This window comes from Suricata suricatta, chromosome 8 (genome assembly GCF_006229205.1).
Source record: "Suricata suricatta isolate VVHF042 chromosome 8, meerkat_22Aug2017_6uvM2_HiC, whole genome shotgun sequence".
Lineage (NCBI taxonomy): Eukaryota > Metazoa > Chordata > Mammalia > Carnivora > Herpestidae > Suricata > Suricata suricatta.
The window spans coordinates 72,155,404-72,169,238 of record NC_043707.1 but is presented as its reverse complement, the minus strand read 5'-3'; the positions used below and the strand labels follow the sequence as shown (position 1 = coordinate 72,169,238).

Below are 13,835 nucleotides of genomic sequence, written 5' to 3'. Positions count from 1 at the left end.
TACAGTAGTTACAATGACACTCCAAACAGAAAAGCAAAGTAAAAAATCAAAACCCCCACTTCTATTTCATGTAATTAGACTTATACAGAAATTAGAAGGTTAAGTAACAACTAGTTAATCACCTAATTTCACAGCTATCTGAAGTGGCAATCGTTATATAGCAGCTTATCTATGATACATTCAAGATAAATGATACAATATATTACTTGCTCATAAGCTACAACACAGCCTGCTTAATACCTTTCCTTAAATTCCACCTCTACACTACAATATGCTTGAGGTCCATGCAAAAAAGTAGCTACCTTTTATGTAGGAAATGGATGATTAAGTCTTTGGTGTTGTAAAAGTCCTGAATAAAATTTAAAAAATCATTTTAAAAAAACAAAGAAGGGGGCACCTGACTGGCTTGGCTGATACAGGACGTAATTCTTCGGGTTGTGAGTTCAAGCCCCACATTGGGTGTACAGCTTGCTTTTAAAAAAAGATATTGGGGGCACCTGGTGGCTCAGTTGGTTAAGTGTCCTACTTCAGCTCACATCGTGATCTTGTGGCTCATGATTTCCAGCCCCATGATGGACGATGTGCTGACAGCTCAGAACCTGGAGCCTGCTTCGGATTCCGTGTCTCCCTCTATTTCTACACCCCACTCCCCACCCCTGCTCCTGCTCTCTCTGTGTCTCTCTCTCTCTCAAAAATAAACAAACATTAAAAAACATTTTTTAAGGATTTAAAAAATGAAGAAGAAAAAATGTTTCTGTTATGGGTTGAATTGTATCCCCCCAAAGGATATGTTAAAATCCTAGCTCCTGGTACCTATGAATGTGACCTTATTTGATGTAGGGTGATTGTAGACTGCTATGGACTGAATGCTTGAATGTTTTTGTCCCCCATCCCCATAAATTCATGTTGAAGCCTAGATTGCCAATGTGGGTGATAATCTGGAAATAGGACCAATGGGAGGTAAGTAGGTCATAAGGGTGGAAACCTCATGAATGGGATCAGTGTCCTTATAAGAGATGAGAGATGAATACCTTCCTACTCTCTTTCTGTGAGGATGCAATGAAGACAGTTATCTGCAAACCAGTAATGGTGCTCTTACCAGACACTGGGTCTCTTGGGACCTTCATCTTGGACTTCTCAGCCTCCAGAACTGTGACTAATAAATGTTTGTTTTTTAAGCTACTCAGTCCAAGATATTCTGTTACAGCACCCTGAACTAAGACCCAGACGTAATTAACTTAAAATGAGATTATACTGGATTAGGGTGGACCCTAATGCAATGACTGGTACCTTTACAAGAAGAGGAAATTTGGACACAGACAAAGGCGCACCGCATGGGGAGAAGGCCATGAGAAGATGAAAGCAGAGACTGGAGTTATGCGTGTAAAGCCAAGGAAGAGTGAGGAATGGAGCCAACCGTCAAAAGCTAGAAGAGGCAAGGAAGAGTCTTTGGAAGGAACATGGCACAGCTGACCCCTTGATTTTGGACTTCAAGAGTCCAGAACCGTGAGAGAATACATTCCTCTTGTTTTAAGTCCTCTAGATTATGATGCTCTGTGACAGCAGCCCTAGTGAACCAATAAAGTTTCTTCAGCAAAGTTCCAGTTGCAGGACTTCCATTTTCTGCTAAAATGGAGAAACAATGACCATAATTGGTCTCCTACCCACAACAAATAACAAAGCCAGACAAAATGTATGATGAAACAACATTTCGTAGACATAGGACATCAAGCAGTACGGTCTAGTGACTGGTTAGAGTGGGAAAATAAAAGAGACGAGACCTACCTTTAGCCCAGCTTACTGCCTACAAAGAATGTCCCGACTGCCAGGGGAACCCAGTCAGAGTCCAGCGGTCTCCCTGAGTTGACCGGACAGAGGCAGGTGTGTAGGGGAGTCAAAGTGTCTGGAGACAATAGTGCAGACTACTGGGCAGGGAAGAGCTGCCAGAGAAAGCCTCAGAGACCTGAAAAGCACTTGATGTCATCCACCAAGTGCTGAATGGTGCATTCGGGTGAGGAAACTATCCAAGGCTGGGGAAAGAATAGACTAAAAGGAGTGGAAGAAACAGTTCTTGGAACAAACATAGAACTGGGAACGGTTTCTGTTTTTGCCAGCTAGAGTGAAAAACTTCTTGTCACGGGACATCAGTTGAAGTACTCAGAAAGGGTTAGCTTCAGTAGTGGGGACAAATTCAGCCTAGACTAAATGCCGCTCTCATCCCTAACAAAGCTTAAAAATAAGACTTGAAAGGTTTCAGTTGCTTCCAATTAATCTATGTTCCAGAACAAAAGCTAAGTATATTTTTAGGAATATAAATATATTTAGCACCCAACAAGATTCACAATGCTTGACATCCAATCAAAAACTGCAGGCCTTCAAATAAGCAGGAAAATAGGATCAATGTTGAGGAGAAAAATCATTCAGTAGAAATAGACCTAGGAATGACAGAATTCATAGAGAAGGACATTAAAAGAATTACAACTATATTCCATATATTTAATAAGGTCAGGTCATAAAAAGGATAACTATGCTATGTAGCTACATGGAGATATTTTAAAAACCCCAAATCAAGATTCTGGAATTGAAAACAGAATGTCTGAGATGAAAAATACAATAAATGCAAAAATAATATAATAAATGTGATTGACAGATTATATGTATTTCAGAAAAGATTAATGAGCTTGAGATATATAGCCTTAAAAATTTTCCAGAATGATGGAGTGCCTGAGTGGCTCAGTTGGTTAAGCATCTGACTTTGGCTCAGGTCATGATCTCGTGGTTTGTGGGTTCAAGCCCTGCATCAGGCTCTGGGCTGACAGCTGAGAGCCTGGAGCCTGTCTTCATATTCTGTGTCTCCCTCTCTCTCTGAAGCTCCCCTACTCATGCTCTGTTTCTCTCTGTCTCAATAATAAATAAACATAAAAAATTTTTAAAAAATTATCCAGAATGAAACACACAGAAGAATAAAAAACTAAAATAAAATAGAATTCTACTGAGTTGGTAAAAACTTCAAATGACCTATTATGGTGTCTCCTAAATGCAGAGAGGGAGTGTGATGATACCAAAAAAATATTTGAGGAAATATTGGCTGAAAAACTTTTCCAAATTTAATGAAAATTATAAACCCATAGATCCGAGAATCCCAAGCACAAGAAACATAAGAAAACTGCACAAGGCACCTCAAAATGAAATTGCTTAAAACTAGTGATAAAGAGAAAATTCTTAAAAGCAGCCACAGCAATGATACATGACATAGGGAAGAATAAAGATAAGAATGTCAGAAGACTTCTCCTTGGAAACAACACATGCCAGAACAGTGAGATATCATTTAATGAAAGAAAAGACCGTCAACATAGAAGTCCAATACCAGTAAAAATAACTTTCAAATATGAAGGCCAAATACACAAATAAGTACATGAAGCAACTGGTAAAAACTAACAAAGGTCAGTAGTCTAGTTAACAGCACTGTATTCATGTCAATTTCCTGGTTTCACGGTACTACATAAGTAAACTATAAGATGCCACCATTGGAAAAAGCTCAGTGAAAAGTTCATGGGACTGACGTTAGTACTATTTTTGCAACTTCCTGGAGTCTATGTTATTTCAAAATAAAAAAGTTAAGAAAAGGAAAATGAAACAACTTCTTTTTTAGATACACAGAAGCTCAGAGACTTGATCACGAGCACACCTGCACAAGAAACATTAAGAGAAGTGCTTCAGGAGAGCTACGGCTGCACTGTCAATAAGGTACTTACGTGATATGTAAAACAGTATAAAATCACTTGAAGGTAGACTGTGATACATTTAAAATGTATACTGTGAACCCAAAAGCAACCACTAAAATAAAACAACAAAAAGTTATAGCCCATAAGCCAATAAAAGGAGTAAAGTAGAATTATTTTAAAAATTTAGTCTAAAAAAGGAAGAAAAAGTTGAAAACAAGGATGAAGAATAGATGGGAAAAGTAGAAAAGAGCAAGATGACAGATTAATCCTAACTGTATTAATAATCACATTAAGTGTGAATGGTCTAAACACCTCAATTAAAAGATAGAGACATCAGGGGAGATTGGGTGGCTGGGTCAGTTAAGTACCTGGCTTCAGCTCAGGTCATGATCTCATGGTTCATGGGTTCCAGGCCCACATCAGGCATTATACCGACAGCTCAGAACCCGGAGCCTGCTTCAGATTCTCCCCTGATAGAACACCCTCTCTCTCTCCCTCTCTCAAACATAAAATAAACACTAAAATAATAATAATAATAATAATAATAATAATAATAATAATAATAATAAAAGATGGAGATCTGTTACATTGGATAAACAAGGAAAACAAGACACACATTTTAAATGTAAAGACACACAGATTAAAAGTAAGAGATGAAAAAATATAGCATGCTAACACTAATCAAAGGAAAGCTGGAGTTGGGAGTAGATTTCAGAGCAAAGAATATTATTAGGGATAAAGAGAATGTATTAGAGTTCTCCAGAGAGACAGAAGCAAGAGGAGATAGACATATAAATACATATAGGTAGAATATGTAATATTTATAATGTATATTACATAAATATGTATAAAAAAGAAGCATATATAAAATATATAACAAGGTATATTATAAGAAATTGGCTCAGAGGAGTATGGAGGCTGCCAAGTCCCAAGATCTGCAGTTGGCGAGCTGGAGACCCAGGAGAGCTGATGGTGGAGTTCTGCTCCTAAGGCCAGCAGGCTCAAGGGCCAGGGAGAACAGATGTTTCAGTTCAAGTCCAAAGACAGGAAAAAAAAAAAAGATATTCCCAGTTTAAAGGCACTCAGGTAGGAGGAATTTCTTGTTACTCAGCCTTTGGTTCTATTTAGACCTTCAACTGATTGGATGAATCCCACCTACACTGGGGAGAACAATTGGCTTTCCTCAGTCTACCAATTCAAATGTTAATCTTATCCAAAATCACCTTCACAGACACACCCAGAATAATGTTTGGCCAAATATCTGGGAGCTCCATGGCGTAATCATGTTGATACATAAAATTACCTATCATAGAAGGTCATTTCATAATTATAGAGGGGTCAATTAATCAAGAGCATTCAGCAATCCTAAATGTTTATGCACCTGATAACGGATGTTTAAAATACATCAAACAAAAACTGACAGAACTAAAAAGGAAAATAGACAAATCTGTAACTGCAGTTGGAGACTTCGATACTCTTTTAATTACCCAAAGACTAGGTAGACAAAAGTCAGTGGGAATACAGAACACTTGCACCTCACTATCACACAACATAACCTAAGTGACATTTACGGAACACTGCCCACAATAGCATAGGTATTCTTTTCGAGATAGACCACATTCTGGGCCCAAAACAAGTGTCAATATAATTAAAGACATTCAATTCATACGTAGTTTATTTTCTGACTACAATTAAACTAAACTCAAAATAAATAACAGAATATTACTTGAAACGTATCCAAATAGTTGGATAACACTTTTAAATAACCCAAAAGTCAAAAAGAAATAAAAAAGAAATTAGAAAGTCCTTGGAGCTGAATGAAAATAACAGCACAACATATCAAAATTTGTGGGATGTAGATGAAGCAGGATTAGAGAGAAATCTATAGTACTAAATGCTTACAACAGGAAGAAAAAATCTTTAGATCAGTGACCTCCGCTTCCACATTAAGAAACTTGACAAATAAGAGAAAGCTAAAGCCAAAGAAAACAGAAGAAAGGAAATAATGCCAGATGGCACATTGCAAACAATAGTGGAATCAAATTAAACAGTTCTCTAAAATGTCACCAAATGTAATAGAATCCTGGAGTATAGTTCTCTTACCCAATATGCCCTCTCTTCTTGTCCACTCCCACTGTGGTCAACTGCCCAGGAAAAAGGCTTCAAAGAACTGGGCTTACCTTTCAGACTGTATAACAGAAACCTTGAGATTCACCATGCACCATTTCAGCCAAGGCCAAAAATTAATTCACAGGTCCGCTCGTTATCATTACAACACCAGAAGACACAAGTTTACCCAAAAGGCTATAAACACCTGGACAGCTTACCAACCGAAAGTGGAAAGGTATTCAAGACAAAAATATCCAACCCCTTGTTAATGAGAGAGTGTTAGGACTCCCAAGGCTTATGCTAATTCTCTATCATAAGCATAGTCAATTGCATTCAAGCAGAGAAAAATATAGCTTGTTCTTCCAAGTTTGCAGAGGAAGCATTGGAAGTTCCAAGATCCACACGGTCCAGTGCAATGAGAAAACCTCATCCCTCGTACGGGTCCATGCGCAGACAGAGATCCAGAAGAGACTGTACACATTGTACCTTTATGAAGAAAGTTATTGCACAGTATTCACACACACATTATTTAGGCATGGGCTCTACCCTGTGTTGTCCTCAAGGTCAGGAACCACACTTTTGTATCCCCAAAACCCACAACTGTGAAATCATTTATTAATGATTTAATAAATGCCCTTATCATTTATTTATTGAGAGAGAGTGTGTGCACAAGCAGGGGAGAGGGCTAGTGGGAGAGAGAATCCCAAGCAGGCTCCACGCTCAACACAGAGGCCAGCTCGGGGCTGGATTCCATGACCCTAGGATCATGATCTGAGCTGAAATCAAGAGTCAGACGCTCAACTGACTGAGCCACCCAGCTGCCCCAATAAATGTCCTTTAAAAGGCAAGCACAAACAAAAGGATTGTAACCCAGTGTGATAGCCTAGAGACTTAAGAAAACAAAACAAGGCTTCAGATCCAAGTTGAAACCAAAGAACAGAGGCTTATTATCTCTTTTCTGAGTCCAATTAGATTTTAAAAATATTTGAGAAATGGATTTGTTTCCAGCCTTCAGTGAGAGTTTGGGTGGGACTTGGTTTTATCTGAACTAGGCTGCCCATCCTTCTCCCACAGTGCTCTGGAAGAAAGCAGAGAGCAATGACTCACCAGTTGGCACAATTCTTAGTTCCTATGTACTGACACCAAATTGTGTTCCAAAAGAGAGGCGTTTACAAAGGATTAAAACCTGGATGCCCGGGTCCTGGAATGTGGCTCGCATTATAAGCTTTCCAATGTGGTGCTAAATTAACTGCACTTAGTTCCAGATGGTTAATGACTCAGAAGTGGAGAGGTGACTTCAAGTGGAAATTGTCTCAATTCTCATTTATGCCACTTCAGAAACCTTCCCTGAGTTTGCCCCCATTCCCATCCTCACCCCTACCTCCTTCTGTGGCCCCAGCTTTCAGGATTGAAGCCCTTGCAAACAGATGGCCCAGCTGAAGAAGTAGGCTCTTTCTGGTTACCTTTCCTGGACCGAGAGTAAACTAAAGTATTTCTCTATTCAAAATAGTAGAACAATGACCTAGAAGGTGGTGAAAGGCCAGAGGAAAGAAAGGTGAATGAAATCCAGATTAATTGTGGTAATAGGAAAAGAAAATGGATCCATGGGAATGTCACAATTCACTATGATTTTCTCATTTCAACCCTCGCATCCTTACCTTCCACAACATAGGAGCAAGTGAATGCGTGTGCGCAAATATGCCTCAGCATACTGGTCCAGTGTATTCTTCTTATAGTCATCTAGCTTTCTTCTGAGTTTCCACTCTCTTTGTATTTGGTCTTTCTCTGTTACCTTTTATGGTTACCATCTTGCCTTTATGGAGCCTGTACTGCACTCTAGCGCAGCCTTTGCCATGGAACTTTCCTTCTGCCTTAAAAAAAATTTTTTTTAATGTTTCTTTTTGAGAGAGCAAGAGAGACAGAATGTGAGCTGAGGAGGGGCAGAGAGAGACACACACACAGAACCTGATGCAGGCTCCAGGCTCTGAGCTGTCAGCACAGAGCACGACATGGCACTTGAACTCATGAACCACGAGATCATGACCTGCGCTGAAGTCAGACATTTAACCCACTGAGCCATCCAGGTGACCCCCCTTCTGTCTCTCAAACACAGAATCCCCACACCATACTTCCTTTATTATTTCTCATTAAACTCCACACACATCCTCTGGAATTTGTTACCTGTCCCCAGATAGAAGAAATCACATACATCTAAATCATTCTACACAGTGCCAAGCAAGGAAGCAAATGTAAGTGAAGGTTAATGTCACCATGCCTGCTCTCTGAGTATAATGATGTGGTGTTCATGTCGACAAGATGGTAACGATCCTGTTCACTTTAGTCTGTACCTCCTTTTAGAAGCTAGACTCACCAGTGGTTCAAAGCCTTCAATAAATATGAAAGTGCTAAGAGAAAGGGAAAGGTTGACTCTATGAAGGTGAGGTAGTAACAATACAAGAAAACAGAAAAGGAGCAAACACTCATATAGGGAGTGGAAATTCAGAGAGTCAGGACAGCACAGCAGAAATGTAGAAACAACACAGGCTTTGGAGTCACACAGAACTGCATTAGAATGCTTGGTTGGTCACATTCTAACTGCTCTTGGGCAAACTGCTTAACTTCTCGGAAGCTTAGAAAGATGTAAAAATGTTCATCTTACAAGATTTTCTTGAACATTAAGTAAGATAACCTTAAAGGCATTTGGCTCCTGTCAGGTGCCCTGTAAATGTCAGTTCCCTTCCCTCCCCTCGCAGCTGTCAGCTCAACACAGAGCCTGATGCAGGGCTTGAACCCATGAACCGTGAGATCATGACCTGAGCTGAAGTCGGATGCTTAACCCATTAAGCCACCCAGGTGCCCTACTCACTGTATTGTATTATTTGCATAAACATCTACATCTCCCCCAGGCTGCGAGAGCCATGATGGCAAAGTCTAGATATTATTCTTCTTTGTATCACCGCCTAGCACAAAGCCTGGCATACATACCGTATTTATAGGATTGACTTGAACTAACAATCTTCTGGATCTGCAGGGCTTCAGTGTATATTCTACACTTTATAATTCCCCAGCAGCCTTTCCCAGAGTCTCAGAAATTCAAGCACTGAACACATATTATCTTTGTTCATTAAGAATTAACTGTTTAGGTGATCAAAGGTAGAAACTCCCAGTTATAAAATACATAAATCCTGGAGATATCATATACAGCATGCTGATTATAGTTAATAGTATCGTGTTGTATATTTCAAAGTTGCTAAGAGAGTAGATTTTATAAGTTCACCTCACAAGAAAGAAAATTGTAACTATGTCTGGTGGTGGGTGCTAACTATACATAGATATTGTGATGATCACTTCCCAATATATACAAATATTGAATCATCATGTTGTTACACCTGAAACTAATATAAGGCTATGCATCAACTGTATCTCAATTTTAAAAGAAAGAAAAAAAAAGAAACTACAAAAAAGATTAAGAGCAGTGTTTTGTTTGTTTTTTGAGAGCTAAAGCCTATTCAAAGGAAAGTAGGTTCAAGATTCTTTTTGAAATGCCTAGGACTAGCCTCAAATTACTCTTTGCTTTTTACTTATTGTCATAACCTTGGGCACCCCACCCCACCGCACCCTCACATCCAAGGCTGAGACACTTTGTGTAAGTCTCAGAGACACAGGATGTTCACGGTGGGTGCCTGAAGGGCTCTGTGCTTAGTAACTGTTGTGAGGGTGCCCAGTGGTTGTGAGAGGAGGCAGCTCTGTCTGCCTCCAGTAACAAAATTGATGGTGATGACTAAGTTACGGTAGAAATATCTCTCAATCTCTGAGTTCCTCCTCTGTCCTGACACATCTCTTTTTCTTCAGAGGAAACAGGAGCAAGCTTAGGCAAGGGTCTCTGTGTGGAGGGAACCCTCCTATTGTTTAACTCATTCATTACCAGACTCTCATGAAGAAACTGGGGCCCACAATTACTGAAAGCCAAAGAAGCCCAAGACATATTTAGGCATACATTTACGTAACAACCACAGTCAGTCCTGAATGGGAAGTCAAGAAGAGGAAGTCCAGAAGTTGAAGGCAAGTTTCTTAACTTTTAGGTAGAGTTCATGGAGGGCAAATCCCATGTTCTCCCTCAAAAGAAAAGCCTTTGGAGACAGACACTCAGCTCTCTCTCAATAGACCTGTGCCCTTGCACCAGTTGGTGACTCTAGCTAAGCCTCAGTTTTCTCATCTATTTAAATGGACATAAGATGGAATACTACAACCATCAAGGTTATAACCATTAGATAAAATCACTAACTCAGCTATATATAGGAACTCCTAGTCGTTGGCAGGCAAAACACAGACCCCATTTAAAAAAATTTTTTTTCAACATTTATTTATTTTTGAGAGACACAGAGAGATAGAACATGAGCAGGGGAGAGGCAGAGAGAGAGGGACACACAGAATCAGAAGGAAGCAGGCTCCAGGCTCCGAGCTACCAGCACAGAGCCCTACGCGGGGCTCAAGCCCTATGAGATCATGACCTGACCCGAAATTGGATGTTTGACGGACTAAGCTACCCAGGTGCCCCAAACCAGACCCCTTTGATAGAACTATCCCCATGGTTCCTATAAGCCAAGGCCAAGTGTCAGCTGGCATTACGCCTCAGGCATGGTGTTTCTGTACCTGGCTGGTCCCCGGGCCACTTAAGTGCACAATTCCTGAGCCGGGGCAATCCCACTCGTTTTTATAGGTGAGGAAACCAAGGCAAAACACCACGCAGCTCACTAGGGCCTGCAGGCAAATTTGCAATCCCATGACTAGCAAAGCCCGAGTGCTTTCTTAAATGGTCAATGGGGCTCCGATGCAAGTCAGAAAACTGGGCTGCATGGTTTTTTTTTAATCACTTCATCTATATACCACTTATCAAATGTACTTATAGCTTGAGTTCATCTAGTTCAAAGAACACAGAATAGTCTCTAGAGAATAAGACTAGCTCATTCTAAGCTAATTGTAGTAAAAGTAAAGGTAATGATGCGGCTTAGCAGTAGCAGTAATTGGAATTTATTAGGCACTTACTATGTGCCAAGCATCCTGCTGAGCATTAAACATGTCCTATGTCTTATGTCACATAATCAGTCCAACAGCCAGAATGCTCCTTTCCTTTTAATCTTTGGACTTGCAAAAAGTTGGCAAGAATAAATTACTTCACTTTCTCTATAGGATCTATCTATATGCTCAAGTACTGTGCCCAAATCAAATCTTTTCTAAATTCTGAATGTGGTATGTGTGGTTTTAAGTGGGCAATTAGGAGACAGGTATCTCTGGAAATAAAACACAAGAGAAGGTTAATTCTTAATCATCTGAATCTAGAGCTATTTCATAGTGACTTATACATATCATATTGCTCAATCTCGTTTAGAAGATGGATTGCAGGGTGGAGTGGGAGAGGTGCCTTCTAGTCCGTTCCAACAAAATGTTTCTGTGTTATCACAAAATAATAAGTTCTGTATGGTAAGGGGGGTTAGAAATGCCTGGCTTCCTGTGGACAGATGCCAAGTGGAGGAAATAAACAGATATAGTTCCCACTGGATACAGACGCCCTAAAAAAAAGTTTCCGATTATGCTGCCAAGGCAATGCCAGCTGCGTACAACACAAAGTCAGGGGGAGAAGAAAGGGAGACCCAGTAGTGTCTGGGAGTGAGTAAGGTAGAAAATAAGAAAAAGACACATTCCAATTTTGTTGATAAAGTATAAACTCCTACAACTGAGTCAAGTGGCAGCCCTGATTTTTAAGTAAATGAAAGTCTAGTCAACCTGACAATTAGTGGAGCCCAGGGTGCTACTACCTGATGCTTTGCTGGGGGTAACAGAATGCTGGAGCAGGGCAGATTCTGGAGTCATTCACTCTAGAGATCACAACTGGCAGGGCCCAGGCAGTGCCTTCCTTGACTGTCCTAGAATTAACTTAGATGGAGTTTTAACTTAGATTAGCTGTTTTAATTAATTGCCAACATTTAAAAAATTAAAGGACTTGTCAGAAAAATCTAGACCTCTGATATCCTTTAAAAAGTGAGAAAATGGGCAAACACTGGTCCTGCATTTTCACCTATCAATTTCTCAGCGCCCCCATGGTTGGTCCCCACTATCACCATGGTTCCTCAATCCCGAGGCCAAGTATCAGCTACCATAAATCCCGGAAATGCCATTTTTTACCTGTCTGACCCCCATGAGCCTTTCAGTGCATGTACCCTGAGCTGGGGCAACCCCATTATTACACAGATGACACCATAGCAAAGCCTTACAGAGCTCATGACTGCCAGAGTCCTAGTGTTATGCCATGTAAGGCCATTTGTAGAAGGTCCCAGATGACCTCTTGCCAGTTCCCCAAAGGGATCCTATAGTCCAGACACACTAGATGTACCCTCATCACGCATGGTCAAGACTCTGTTCCCTGTCTCAAATGTCCTTTGGATTCTTGCTCATCCTTTCAGACTCCGAGTATTTCCACCCTTTTTCCCCAGACAGAGAAGTGTCCACACAGCACTTTGTCCCTACTTCAGCAACAGACGCAGAATCCTTTGGGGAACATCAATGCTAAAGAGCTCTTTCTGATGTCACTAGTGCCTACCACAGTGCCATGACACATCATGAGCTCTGAATAAATCCGGGGTTCAGTGGGGATAAACAATTTGTCCTCAGATAAATAGATAATGATACTCAATAATGTAAAATGCAAAAAGCAGGTTAATAGCATATTCAGCCCGTAAGGAAGAATGAGACTGATAAACTGTCAAGGAAGTGACCTTGAAAACTTTATCTCTGTGACAAATGCAATTTCTACCAGCTCAAGCCTTGCTCTAGACATTGAGACTCCTTGAACGATGTGGCATGTGAGATATCAGAAGAATCCCAAAGGTCCTAGATATCTTTCCCACCAGCCTGCCAAGGTGCTTAAAAGTCCACTCCACGAACGTATATGCAATTAAGGCTTTTCCTATTAAAATGTAACACCACTTCCCCTCTCCTTCTCAGAGGTTACCACAGCTTCAGTGAACTTACCAACTATTTTTCTATCTGATGCATTTATCCTGGAATATCTGGGTAAGCTGTGATAGAGTTAAATAAAGGTAAAGTTCTAGGAGAGGCGCCAGGCCTGAATATCTGAAGTAAGTGATGGGGAATAGGCAGTATGCACACTGTTTAAGTACAAGGCTTGTTGGAACCAAGACTCCTGGGTCCAATCCTGCTGCCTCCCAGGTGCGTGTCTTTTGGTTAGTCACTTACCGTCTGTGCCTCCAATTCTTTAGCTAGAAAATGGTGTTAACGAGAAGATCTGGCTCAACCGGGCATTGGAGAATTGAGTCAACGTACAGCAGGCATTCAAAAGCCGTGCCTGACAGAGTAGTTTTAAGTATTGCTTCTGTCGTTATTAGGAGAGAATGGCAAGAGATTTAGCTCTGAAAGGGGCTGTGCCCGTTCTACCACCCACTGATCTCCTTTCCCAATTTATACCGACGAAGGATACAAGGTCTAGAAAGGATGAACAGCTTACCGAAGGCTGCAGGCTAGGGGATGGCAGAGTTAGGGCTTCCTATCCAGGGGTCCGCGCCCCCCCCCTCCCCCTCTACCCCCGTCTTGGAATTTACTGATGAGGAAGAGAGAGGAAAGGGCTGTGAGACACTCCAAGAAACCGAGAGTGAGTTCTGGCCACTCTCCTTTCTAGAGATAATAGGACCCAGCCCTTTGGGACTTCTCCCCAGAGTCGATTCTACGTCTCTGCTATCGGGTGGGCTCCAAGCCGGGGCAAATGCCACCCTCTGACACACACGCCCACACCCCCGCGCCTGGGCGTACCCTCTAAGTCTGGCACAGCGCGGCAACTCGCTGCCCCGCTGGGAGGAAGAGTCAACAGTGGGGTGGACGGGAAAAGTGACATAATCCGGCCGCGGCGCCCTCCGCGCCAGCCTCCCACGCAGCGCCGGGTGGGCCTCGGCCCTCGCAGGGGTGCCGGCCGGGGCCGGGGCTGGGGCC

General features: G+C 41.4%; 1 long non-coding RNA gene across 1 annotated transcript in view; it reads right to left on the bottom strand.

Moving 5' to 3' along the window:
* LOC115299559 overlaps window positions 1-13,835 on the bottom strand; it is a 30,132-nt gene that overhangs the window by 15,419 nt on the left and 878 nt on the right. The gene's annotated exons all lie outside the window — the stretch shown is intronic.